Source organism: Hetaerina americana, unplaced genomic scaffold (assembly GCF_022747635.1).
Source record: "Hetaerina americana unplaced genomic scaffold, ioHetAmer1.1.p SCAF_15, whole genome shotgun sequence".
NCBI classification, from domain to species: domain Eukaryota; kingdom Metazoa; phylum Arthropoda; class Insecta; order Odonata; family Calopterygidae; genus Hetaerina; species Hetaerina americana.
The window spans coordinates 5,885,601-5,899,579 of NW_027286625.1; the positions used below are offsets into that span (position 1 = coordinate 5,885,601).

The 13,979-nt window shown below is 40.2% G+C and overlaps 1 protein-coding gene and 1 long non-coding RNA gene across 3 annotated transcripts in view; one reads left to right on the forward strand and one right to left on the reverse strand.

Annotated features, from left to right (window-relative positions):
* LOC139686845 (COMM domain-containing protein 4) overlaps window positions 1–13,661 on the reverse strand; it is a 90,030-nt gene extending 76,369 nt beyond the window's left edge. For both annotated transcript variants that reach the window (XM_071583921.1, XM_071583920.1), the window contains exons 1-2: window positions 13,457–13,661; window positions 13,231–13,336 (exon numbers count right to left, since the gene is read on the reverse strand). The gene's annotated coding sequence lies outside the window, so the exon portion shown is untranslated. The remainder of the gene's footprint in view (window positions 1–13,230; window positions 13,337–13,456) is intronic.
* On the forward strand, window positions 7,271–11,410 carry LOC139686844 (uncharacterized). The gene is made up of 3 exons (XR_011700565.1): window positions 7,271–7,397; window positions 8,188–8,338; window positions 10,823–11,410. It is a non-coding gene; the product is annotated as an uncharacterized lncRNA (long non-coding RNA).
* Window positions 13,662–13,979: the final 318 nt, after the last annotated feature.

Below are 13,979 nucleotides of genomic sequence, written 5' to 3' on the forward strand. Positions count from 1 at the left end.
TACCCAAATTTGAGATTCATTATCAAGTAAAAAAAAATGTTCAACGTCCACCCTTTTCTGCTATAACAGGGAAGAAGCATTGCAAAAACTCGATACATTTCAGGGTGTTATGGGGCTTGGGAGACCGAACCGGCACACTCTAAATTAAGAGCACGCTCCTAAGTGATTCCAGCGGTGCTCTCCTAATGAGTCCCGGCTTATCTCAAAGCCATTCGGGTCGCTTTCTCAAGGGAGGGGTCGCCCTCAAAAGATGCATACAAATGGGTCACCCCTACATTACTAAGCCACGTGAATCCAGAGATCCTGATAGCTTACTAAGTTTTCCTAATCATACAATTATAAATTCGCCTTAAACGGGATAAAATTCATGATATATGGTTATAATCGCCTCCCTTTAATTCGTCTAAAAACGGACCAACATTTGTGATAACTGGTTACGAGCTCATCGATGAAATTTCTGCGAAGGGAAACCTTTCGTTTAATTTCATATCTCCAATCATTTTTATCGTCTAACAAACCATTCAACACGTCCAGGTTAAACCTCGTTGAACGCGTATGCTTCTTTTTCGGTGATTCAAATGACTCAAAGCATATTTTACGCAGCCAATCGCACTGGTCTACGTCACTATGGTAATATGAGAAAATTTTCCTTAAAAAATATTAGATACATATAATAAGTCCGATAAAAGACTAAGGAGTAAGCACGCGCGCGGAAAACTCTGTGATAGACAGCGGAAACGTACTTACGGACTAGTGCTGCACTAGCGTTGAAATCACCGCCTTCTCTAGAATGAAAAGACGACGTAAAGAACCAACTATCGAAACCGAAAACCTACCCTTTGGACAGATTTCACGGTTTTGAGGTAAAGCAAAGATAGAAATACGATCTTCTGTGAGGAAGGGTGGGCGGATTGGCAAGAATTTTCGCAGAAACTTAGATCAGTAGTCACCTTTTGGCAAAGGATTCAGGAATATAATTACTGACACCCAACTAGTATTAAATATTTAAGGGTGAATTACCATTCATATAGATGTAGATACATGTATAAGGAAAAGTGATACACAATAGATAGATATAAAAGACCAACGCAGGATTGGTGGGGAAGGTGAAAGGACGTGGATCACAAGAGCAAAAACGTTTCCTTGATGGTCAAGGAAACTTTTCTGCTCTTGCGATCTGCATCCTTCCACCATCCCCACCAATCCTGTGGGGGGCATGCCCCTGTTTTCGAGAGAAAAGTGTCAGTTCTAATAATGCGCTCACAATCACCCAGAAGCATTTGTAGACGACCTGGTTACCTCAATGGGAAAATAACATTCAACGAAAAGTCATTCCATTAGAATCCAAGCAAAGTGAATATTTTTAAGCCGGCATCCGAAATTGCGTATTCAGTATTTCTCTAAATTAAATCGTGGGAACTAAAAAGCGCGATGACAAACTAACAAAAAAAGAAACGGGTCTTGACTCCACTGTGAAGGACTCACCTGCGAGTCTCATTTCAGATTCTTCCTATGGAGGCAAGTGGAATGAAATTGTGTATACGTTATACCGTCTCAACTTAAATTAGGCGACAAAAAAAATAGGAATTTCACGACTCCAACTTAACAACTTATTACTCGGCAGTGAGCCGCGATGACCAAGAACTCTGCTAACTTCTAGTCGCACTTTGGCCAAAACTTTGGTGAAAAATAATTTCTTTGCAGCCAACCGCGTAGTTGATTTTCGTAAAAAAGAAGTCACTTACTATCAAAATCAAAGGTATTAGACTCAAAGCAGTGACTACGAAATATAGAAAATTGTTCGAGGGGAAGTACGGGAAAAAACATTCCTGAAACAGAATTACATCAATTTATTGACTGGAATAAAATGAATGTGAATGGATATATATCGACCGAAATGGCTGAACATGATTGCATTTGTGTCCTAACCACTGCGGCTGAGTGTTAGATATTGATTTTATCAAATATTAACATCTGAAGTGGTCGTAACGATAGAATTGGAGGAATTACAAACTTTAAGGAATAAACATTTCAAAGTAAGTAAATGAGCGCGATCCAAAATCATTCGTCACTTTAAATTGCAGATCATCGCTGAAGGAGTTTTAGCTGTGCACCAATGAAACAATAAAAGTTCGCACAAAAATTGAACTACTGGCCTCATTTTCAATGTCCATGACGGCACTTTCGACGCATTGGTGATATTTAAAATTAGTCAATGTCTAATTAATGGAACAGCGTTTTAAAATATTTGTGGGTGGTAATGTCGAAGTCTTATGTTTAAACTAGCCGTAGCGGGAAATATATTTAGATTTTTCAGTATTTATTGTCGTCATTTCAATATTTCAAATCATGCTAAAAATCGCGTTATCATAATAAAAAGCACTCAATTCTGTACAACTGCCGCTACATTTACTGCGATGCACTCTCAAAACGGAGTCTATTATTTTTTTCTTCAAAACGACTATGTTTTCCCGCATACCATTTCAGAACGACAGGTCAATTCACTCGCTTGATTTAAAAACCATTGCCGGAGTATTAAATGCGAAAATCGACTCAGTGTTATTCCAACATCCTTAAATTCCTTTTCTCTCGATCTCCTTCTATTGTAACGAATTGATTTACTTTTAAATGTGTAATCAACCCGATGGGTCAATTGACCTTTCGTAAAATCGATATTCATCGCTCATGCATGGCTAACAGGGAAGGAAACTTAGCCGCCACTACAGTCGAGCATCAAGACGCACGCGCCCACGAAGTTTCCCAGAAATTCTTTTTTACCATCAACACTTCCCCTAACGGTTCGCGAAGAATCACTGGCGGAATCCACAGCACCCTTCACGATCATCACTTTGACGATCGTACGACTGCGACCGTAAGGGGCAGCAACTGAGACCATGGGGGCGAGCAACGGGGACGTGGAATGGCGGAGGATGATGAGGGGAGGGGGTTAGAAAAGAGCGAGTCGGTGGAGGAGGCGGCGTGGGCGGATGGACCATATGTCTGCGCGGAAGGCTCAGCATGGTGGGGTGGAGAGGGAAGGCCCAGCGCGGTGGTGGTGGAGGACGCCGGTCGTGTCGGCGGGCGAGGAGGGGGTGGAGACATCATGGGGTGGGATCCACGCGAATGAAATGTGATTGACCCAATCTTAATGGCCCTCTAAAGAGAACGGGATGAGCGGGTATTAGACTGTGAAGGAATGAACCACTAGCCCTCCCCATCTCCGCCCTACTCACCCGAAAAATAAAAGAGAGATGGAGAAGGAACGGACTGGAATGGGGAAGGGGAAAGAAGTGAGGGGAGGTGGAGAAATAGAGAGAGAGAGGAGACTGATGGAGCGACGGCGAGGGAGGGATATGATGGGAGACAAATCTTCGAGATGAAATTCCGAGTGGATGGGATGAATACGTGGGGAGGGGTCAGAGATGTCCCCTTTCGGCTCACAAATCGCGAATGACGTGGAAAGACGCTTACGCCGCGGAAAGGGGCGGGAGGGAGTGTAGAGCATCCGAAGGACATGTAGTTGGAGACGACGGGGGCGTAATGAAAGCAAGCGTGGCCTCCATCCCCGAGCGTATTGAACGCATTGCCCGAGGGAGGGTAGCGGGCGACCTCCTGTGATGACGGAAAAAAACACGCGAATACCAGAAATAATACTTAAAGCGGATCCCATTTATCTTAATGGACGATGATGAACAAATTTTACGTTAATTTGGAAATTTTTTACGCCCCCAAAAGAAAACGGCATCGATATCTGAAAGAAAAGTGATGAGGATCTTTGCTGATTTTTGAGGTCCGCGCATAGTTGTACTCTGTATTAATTTTATGCATTGCGAAGCAATAAAATTGGTATTTTCTAATTCGATTTTTCCTCACAACGCATTTCAATGCCTCTCAGCATCTTCATGTACATAATATGAGCTCCCTATGATGATGCATAGGCATTGAAACACTTTGTACGGAATTCATCTCTGTGGAACACTGGGACTCTTTAAATTTAAACACAGACATAATAGTACTTTCACAGAATTAGATTTGGAAAGGTACCATTGCATCTGTATTTTTATATGAATATTTAACACTTTCACGAAAGGAAGACAGAAGCTTTTGAGATTATCACACAACATATTTAATTCACGCAAATTAGAACCTGCCGCAGCTACTTATATTCATTTTAAGATTTTTGATCCCCAACCCCATGCATATAAAGAGATCATTTTGATTTTTAAAAATAAAGACTGGAAAAATGATTTCTTATGGAAAAAATCAGATTACTTCGGTCAGTTGCTGCACTCACCTGAAATTCAATATTTACAAGGATTCAGCATTCAAGAAAAACCTTAGCGGAAGAAAATTCATCCATTTTGCAAGTCGGTAACATGAAGTGGCATTCACTATCAATTATATACTTAATCGTGTGAATGGTTGGAGAGGAGGGACGGGTAGTCACTCTTGGGAAAGAAAAGGTCAGAGAGCTGCATTCAATCCAAAATGAATGCGTTCCTTTTAATACGGTGCAACATGAGTTTAGTGATTTTTCTGGTCATCTGAAGAGAAAAGAATACTCTACAAGCCAGTCATTGTTCGCGCTTTATGGAGAGTGTTTTCGTCAGTTTATGATAGAACATTTCTACAACTTCATCGGTATAGTAACTTGTACCTACGTGATTCAGTTCTCGTATGAATCAACCGCGTAACAATCCATTTCTATCTTTTGTAATTAAAACGACCTGTTTACTATCGTAAGATTTTGATCTAGCACATCAGGCAGTAAAAGTTTATTTACCTCTTGCTTCGAAAAAACCCCACCCAGAGTGGACCTTCGGCCGAAATATTTTATTCCTCACTGGAATCATTCAGAGGGACTTCACCAGCGCTCCCGCGACCCCTTCACTCGAAGCAGCACGTTCGGGGAAACTCGACTGCCATTCAGGTGGACGAATACACGAAAAAATGAGAAACAACGAACGGTAATCTGTTTCACGAAGTGCGTGCTACCCCCACTCCATTGGCATTTCCGAGCGCGCACAATGAATTCTTCATTCCACGCACGCATTCCCCTCGCAGGGGTGTCGCGGCCACCACCTTGCGCGGATTCGGAATCCAACGCCGCTCCCAATCCCGCCTTCTTCATCCGCTTACCTCACGGGAATTCGGGGATGTAAGTAAGCCTTCGTCTCCACTCGACACCCCTGCCTTCCCTTCCGCCCCACATACCGCGGCTCGCATCTACCCGACGCTGCGACATAGGTTCGACACCCTTCCCGGAGCCCCAGTCATTGCCTTAACCACGAATCCGAAGGCCGTATGGTATGAAAAGAGTATTCCACACCACTGTGCCCTCCGAACTATGATTTAAAAACTACGACATGACTACCTGCTTTTCCGGCGAGAATAAAATGTTTTTCATCACATCTTGCGGAAATATATTTGGCGGCACCGCGGACCGGTGAAAACTTAACACCCCCACATTTTTTAGCATCGTTTAACAAGAAACAACCGGACACCCCGCACTACAATAAATCCGTTTTCCATTCAATTCTGCATACATTTTGCCTCCCTTCATTCCGTTCAATACACCTTTACTTTTCCTTTATCTAGATCGCTTACCTTACGCCTATTCCTTTTATTACAGCCTTCGATATTCCGTTGCCAGACAAAATGCCCTCCATGGATTTCTCCCAATAATTTTCTTTTTGCTTTTGATTTGCTTCCTTTCCTTCCATTTTACTTTTTCCATCCATCACTATACCCACTTCTTGAAAACCTCCAACTAATGAAATCAAATAACTAAACGCCTATCAATTTGCTTCATTTACCAAGTTTCCAATCCACAAAATATCATGAGTCATATCAAAGTTTTCGTAAATCTTTTCTTTCCCTACCCTATCGCACTCATCCAATCAAAATGCTCTGCATCTGCCTTTCCAACCTCCTTTGGATTTAATTAAAAATTGGCAATTTTCTACAAAATAAAATTTAATACGACCGGTTTCAATGTAACTACATCATCATCAGGTAACAGTCATCACTCAGATTCCAGTCTATGTGATGACTGTTACCTGATGATCTAGTTACATTGAAACCGGTCGCATTTCATTTTGTGGGGAATCGCCATTTTTTAATTAATCATGATATTCCACCATATTACGCCTGAAACGTCTCTTTTTATCCTTTGGATTTCCCCAACAACTCGATCTTTTCCCAACCATACTTGGCACTTTCTCGTTTGTTTTCCCTTCAGTCCACTTCACCTTTTCCATCCTTCTACACAACCACATTTAAAAACCTTCCGAACTACGTCTATCATTCTTCTTCAAAGACCATTTTTCCTCGACGTATCAGACCACGCCCCATGCATAAGCCCTAGTTTTTCTTAACATCCCTATTCAACGTTCCTGTCATCGGTTCCATCCTCCTTTTGAAAACTTTGGTGCCCAATGAAATTCTTCATTTGTCCCGACTGCTTTGACCATCTTGGCCTAAAACACTTCCAAGATAGGTAAATGTCTTGGCGGCTCAAGGTTTTACCCTCGAATTGAAATGTTTGACATAGCATCGAGGATATAGTAAAAAAAACAAACTCTCGGTCGAAAGTATAACCACTAAACAAAACCAAATTTACAAAGTTTTACCACGTAACCATTTTATATAAAGTCCTTATGTATAACATACTTTTTCAGAACTTGCATATCACACTAAAGAGAACATCAAAATCATTGAGGCGTTGATGTAGGTCATGATCCAAAGATGGTTGCGAAACGCCGCTCAAGATCAACACTTCCCCCGACTCTCGTCGATTCTAACATAACAATCTGCTCAGTTGCAGGCATCCGTCGGCATCGCACGGGTCATACACCGGCAGACGAGCGACATGAAGCCGAGGCACGGCCTCTGCCTCCTGCTGGCCCACCTGGCCGCACTCGCGACCCTCGCGCACGCCGCATCGACGCCGGCGTCCGCTGGCGAGTCGCCGTGTCCCGGCGGCGGGGCCGCCTCCGAGGACCCCGTACGTCTCATGGAGGAAGACGGCATGGAGGGGGTGGAGACCAAGGGGGGCGGCGGGGAGGCGACCAAGAGGGTGGGCTTCAACGCGTGGGGAGGCAAGCGGGTGGGCTTCAATGCTTGGGGGGGCAAGAGGGCGGCGGAGACGGTGCCCAGGGGGGCGGTGGCGGGATGGGCACAGGGCAGGGACGGGGGGCGAATGGGTGGTCCGGCGGGGTCCGCGGAGGAGACCAGCAAGCGGGTCGGGTTCAACGCGTGGGGAGGTAAGAGGAGCCGATTCTCGGCCTGGGGTGGGAAGCGGGGACCCGAGTACAAGGCCCCCAGGGCGTTCTTTCCATGGGGCGGAAAACGGGACAGCGGAGCTGACGCGGCGGAGGACGATGAGGGAGTCAGAGGTGGGAACCGCTAAGGATACACTTATAAGGCCCGCCTAAAACATCAACAAAATTAAATTGCAATAAAACAGTTTTTATTCGGCATACATTCTACCTCCCTTCATTCTATCCAACATACCAATTCCCCCTACCTAGCTTACCCAAAACCCTCCCTTCCAACAAGGTCAAAAAACTGGAAATGGCTGGTTCCAGGGGTTATCGATATTTATTTCCTGATTTTGATCTGGGGTCGCGATAGTCCAGAGGTAGAGCGTTGGACTACTGACCGGAGGGCCCGGGTTCAACTTCCGACCATGACTGAGGGTGCACCCTCAGCCACGTCCAAACGGTGTCATTTTTCCGGTACCTGATCTTCCTAGGAAACCATTACAGGAACAGGGAAATAAACTGGCCCTCTATCCTGATTTTTCATGATTGGAAAATAAAATATGAAAATAATCTAATAACATTTTAACACAAATCACTACTGAAAGCAAAATTGAAGTATAATCTGTTCTCAGCACAAAAAATTGAGCATTTCCAATTAAAAAAATACATTATCAAATGATTGAAATTAAATTATTTTTGACTATGGTTTGAGTTTTAAATTATTGAAATGATTATTTGTTTAAGGACTACATATATTCTTGCACATTATTTCCCATATTTCCCTCCTTATCCCTTGCGGATAGAGTCCCTTTCCTATTCCCTTACCCTTGTCTTCCCATTTGTTTCCACTCTCCCTATTGTTCGATGACCATTTGACATGCTGTTACTGAAATAAAGACTCCTCTCTCCTCTTCCTCAACAGGGTCAGTGGATTGGATTTATTCCGGGCAGCCCGAGGAATATATTGGTATCAGGGAGGGGGGCGAGGGTGAGGCTGGGGAGGCATGGGGGCGACCTTTCGGGAGAGGACGCAGGAGTCCATCCTCTACTAGGAATCGCCTAATAGCCACTGTGTAAGAACCCTCTTGAGGGACACAGTCCATTAGTTGAAATAAAATATTACTACATAGCCACTAACTGCACATATTCTCAAATCATTCACTTTATTGAGTTTAATCATTTATTTTTTATGCAACATGTAATCAATTCTAAATTCAATGTTTATGCTCGAATTTAATTGTTTCATATTCAATGCTAGCAGTACCTTATTAATTTTTGGGGTTTTCAACATCTTAGGTTTTATCACACCCTGTTATGAAATGCAAGCAGTCTCTTTGGTCTGTGGACTAAACCTACGACCTTCCTTATCTATGCTCAGAAAGCATGCTTACCAACAGCTAACAATGAAAGAAAGGAATGGAAGAGTACCACTTCACCAAAATGAAACTTTAAGAGAGCATCTCAGACTATTTGTCAAACAATTGAGATAGCTTATTTGAACTCCAGTGTATTCCAGATCCCAAAAAAGTGATTTTCTGAGGTCATTAAGGACAAATGTTGCCAATGACACTTAAGCTACAAGGGATTTTGCAGCCCAAAATTTTACGCCAAACAGCAAAACTTAAACCTTTTTCATTGGCCAAAATTTTCTATGTTGCTAATTTGTATACACCACTAAGTGAAAATGTAGATACAACATCAACAGTGCATGGTTACACATGTATGCAAGTTTGGATATGAGACCTTAGTTAACATGTATTTGCCCTTCACTTTGGAATAACGTTTCCATGATTTCATGAAAAACGATTTCAATGCCACATCAACCTCTCAAGTATTGTTAATCAGATAAGATTAATAGATTATGCTTGGTGCATTTCTATGCTCAAAGTTTTTAACTAGATATTCTATAGTTAAAAGAGAATATAATTACTCAGCCTTATAGGAAAAGTATAAAAGAGTATAAAACATCTCTCGAGCACAAATTTATGTAAACCAACAAAATTCTCATGACATTACCATGCTATTAATCATAGCTAAATGAAAAATAGAGAGGTTTCAAGTATCAATGAACTCGAATGATGTCTGCTTTCTAAGGCATCTAAGTCTTTGCATACAAGCCTGGGAAGGGTGGGGAGTCTAACTGATGATGAAATAATGAGTGCTGGAAGTATGGATTCTAGTGCAGAATGAAAAATTGTAGCTATTTTATTTCCACTTGATGTTGCCATCTTATAACCCAATATATAGTATCATCTTCAGGTGATAGGACACAATCAGCGGCATTAACAGAGCTGCAATTTTTCTTACCATAATGGATAAGTTCCACAAAGTCAATCCAGAAAATACCAATTTTATGGATTCTAGTCTCCATAAGGTTGTAATTTGATGAAATCTCTAAGCTAGATAAACATGTGCAACCATTCAGAGATGATTTCATGCATTCTCAAAATGTCATCTAGGTTCAGTTGTTTCCATAGAAACTTATACAACATTAGATGCACTTATTGAAATTTTAAAATTCATTAAACAACATAATTTCATTTATTTACATTCCTGAAAATATTTTGTCCAGTCACACTCAGGGGTGAACATATGTTTTTGAGTAACTACACCACTAGGAAGATCTTTTGGTTTAGCAGAGAATGGATCCTTGACATTTAGTAGACATTATGGTTCCAATTGTGGGTATGATATATCATTACAAATTCATATTTTTTTGTCCAGAAATTTAATCTCATGCTTTTTTGAGCATAGTATGAGGTTGTAATAATTGCTACCGTTATATTCCTCTTTTGTACAAACTAATGAAAAAAATAAAAAGAGTCGTTTCAGGCATGACATGGTGGAATATCATGATTAATTAAAATTTTGCAATTGACCACAAAATAAAATTAATTACGACCGGTTTCAATGTAACTAAATCATCATCAGTTCTAACTAATGAAACGTTTTGGAATAATTGTTGTCACTGGACTGAATATCACGATAAATGAATAGCATCAACCATAACTTTAATAATGAGCACTAATCCCTATACCAAAATTTTCCATGGAATTTAAAATTGCCAGTTCTTTGGGCAATGGAAAATAGATTCAATCCGCAAAGTAAAGCAAATTCCCAATGGTACACATCAACACCCCCCACGCTCATGGGGCTAAAAGCTATATTGAAACAAAAGAGGGCAAAAAATGCAGTTTGCATTTGAATAAAAATATTTTGTCACTCTGGCAATGTATAGAAATCCTACACCTACGATTGTACGTTCTGTTATATCACCTGATTATTATTAATTAAAAAATATAAGTTAAATCAATATTTTCATTGAAATATTGGTACATTAACTTATTTCAAGCAACAATGATTACTGGTAGGTCTTAAAATTTTCAGCATAAATACAAAACAGGAGCTAATGGCATGTAAAATCAGGATATCTTATGTTGAGGTAAAAAAACTATGAAGGGGCAGAGACATTTGCATTAAACATCATTAAATACATCCAGCTTCATGAAGATGGGCCAGATCAGGACTACACTATGATTTCAATTTGCCTCTAACAGGGAAGATCCAACAATTACTGACGGGATACCATGGGAGCGCAAGAGATGGGCTGCACTGTGGCGGGCAGCCAATCTCCAGCCTGCGAGACAAAATCGACGTGCCACCGGTGCAGACTTCTTCCCCTGGGGTGGAAAGAGGTCGTCCATTTAAGGGTTGCTTGGAGAACAACCCTCCCTTCGACAAACATCCTTAGCCGTCTCCGCAAGCCATGGATAAAATTAGAAAGTAACGCCCCAGTGACACCTTCTAACGACAAGCGTTTCTCAATAATTACAAAAAAAAACAAGAACGGCGAACTAAAATCATCGGTATCGAGCCCTAACAGCATACTTGAAAAACATTTCAACTCCTTGGTCGCTGATGTATTATGCCCTGATCACCCAATCAGCTGCAATAAATCCCTCCAGTGACTGAATCAAATGTGTCATAAACTCTTGTCATGCGCTTTCGTTACCTTGAATTAACATTATTTCTGTCCTGAATGAATATATCTGATGCAGAATGAAACTTCTGTCGAGCTGAGACCGATGTTAAGATGCCAAAATATATGACAACTCTCTGATGACATAGATTTTTGGATGAAAAATTGCAAAATAATGTCATGTCATGTTGATGATCATCAATTAAAGGATTTTATTTCTTGACAATTTATGGATTCATGATTTGATAAGCTACAAGAAATTTACCTTAAGCATTTGCAGTGGCTACTGCTTAAGATACAACAAAAATGATCCAAAGTGAGAACAATCAGAAAATGTTGAAAAACTAAACATTAGGGAAGCATAATGATGACACCGACAAAGGTCTACTCTGTGCCTTGGGCAATATTTGACCAGCTCAGCACAAGATATTTGCAGTGAGGTGACGGGGAAAACATTAACTATTAATGGCAAAAGCAAAATGTTAATAGTTTATTAAAGTTGGTGGTGCATTTTTGCAGCTATCCAGACCAATAATTTTATGTACTTTCAATGCTATTTTGGTCCAGTTCCACACAACATTCATTCTTACTCCCACCAATGATAGTCAAGTATATCATCTTCCTTCACTGAATTAAATCTAATCTTATTCACTGACTACTGAACGTCACTTAAAAAAGGGAATTCTGTGAAAATAATATTCCCTTTACAAACAAGTAGCAAGTTGAACATGTTAAAAGTAGGGCTAGAAAGAGTACATCTGAATAATAAATAAGCAGAGCCAGTGGACATATGGTAGGACCATATTATTACATATTCCCTTCTTGCCTTAATGTATAATGAGAGCGGTGCTAATTTACAACTAAACTATTTTACCCTGCTCTGATACTATTCCTCATAAATTACACTCTGCAACCAAATATAATCATTCAAGATCACAGGAACATAGTGCAAATAATTTTTATCATCTAGATTTTCAAATATCTTGCAACACCACAGTTTGACTCCAATGCATAGCCTCCTATTGAAATTTGATTTTCTTTGAACTCATCCACATGCTCATAAATAAAAAGCCAAATCTTTAGAATTTACAGTAGGCTAAAAAATATTCCCCTAACAGAAAGGCATATGTACCTTAATAGCCAGCATGGTAAGTTCATTCCTTTTAGCAATAAGAAGTACTGCAGTAAGATTTTAAAAAGATAACTACACCCACCCAAAACAATACTCAACCCGATTGAGTCTCAATTTTTAACCAATAAGGTTTTTCCAACAAATAAATCGATTACCACTTCTTTGGTTCCCCAACAGAATGTAGTATTATTCAGCACCGATGACAGATTTATAAATTGAAATGTCAGTTCTAAATAACACTCCCACCCACCAGAAACCTGAGGGCTCTACAAATAAATCATGGCTGGGTGAGTGAAAAATCAACCTGATGATAATAACCAACTAATATGTCGAAACATTGGTGCTGACTAACACTACCACCCAGTGAGAAACCTGAGAACTCGTCATACAGCTTTGTTACCTTTCTTTGTAACTCTTTTCATCAAAATGAAAGCCTAAGAAAATTTTTCACCTCCAGAAATTTTTAAAACAAGATTTTAATAAATAACTTAATCGCATTGGATATAAATATCTAAGATAAATTCAGCATATGAAAAAATAAAAACATCCACCACAACTAAAACACCAAACATGACAACAGTACATATAAAAATATTTAAAAAAACAATGGCGGGACAGCTAATAACACAGACACATTTAGGAGATAGGCATAGAATCGACACGAAAGTTAAAATTAATGTTAGAATTATCATTATAACTGACTGACGTTCATTGTTATTTAAAAATTACCGATGACGTATGCTGCTAGCTTACGCAAATGTGCCAATTGGTCGAAGTACCTGACTGTTTTTTTTTTGCATTTCATTTACGCTAAATAGAAATTCGTAACTAAAATAGATTTCCAGATATCTTACCAATTGATCGTCGAGTGTGCACACTGGCGACAACAGTATCACGCCTTCAGCAGACCGGAATGATGAGACGTATCCTCGCCAGATGATGAACTGGGCTGGGAAATATCTGGATTCGCCAAGCAAGTTAGAAGGAAAGACGTTCGGTAGTATTTTTGGAGTACTTACGATAAAAGCTCGTATGTGATCAATAAAATTAAAGAATACATTACCGAGATGATAAGGATACCTTTTCGAAAATTACGTTTTTCACCAGGGGTTATGTAGCTTATGAACTGGCAGCCAAAGTATCATGAGTTACGCCTTATTTATTGCACAAGCCAATAAATAAAAGCAAATAACAATATCTTTCGTTATAGAATACGGAAAGGTAGAAATATTAAATTAGTTAAATAATTTAAACTTCTCACAGCCTCACAATACCACTCACTCGAACGAAAACTTCCCGAAACAATCGACTGACGAATACGATGGACCAATCACTTATACAGGGAGGGAGTAACCGCCCTCTTTGAAAACCAAAACTTTCCAAGCAGCTTTTTGTTTCGAAAATATTTAAGTACAAACTTTTTTTTATCAGTTTTACTCATTAATAAAACACACATAACATGATTTCAGGGACGATTTGTCTAACTGGGTACGTCTATAAACCACGTAGGCACAGGTTTTGGTTTCAGGTGAAATTTGCTTTAAGATCTTGAAAGAGAATTACAAGGGCAAAAGCCTGCACTGCACTTTGAAATGACATATTT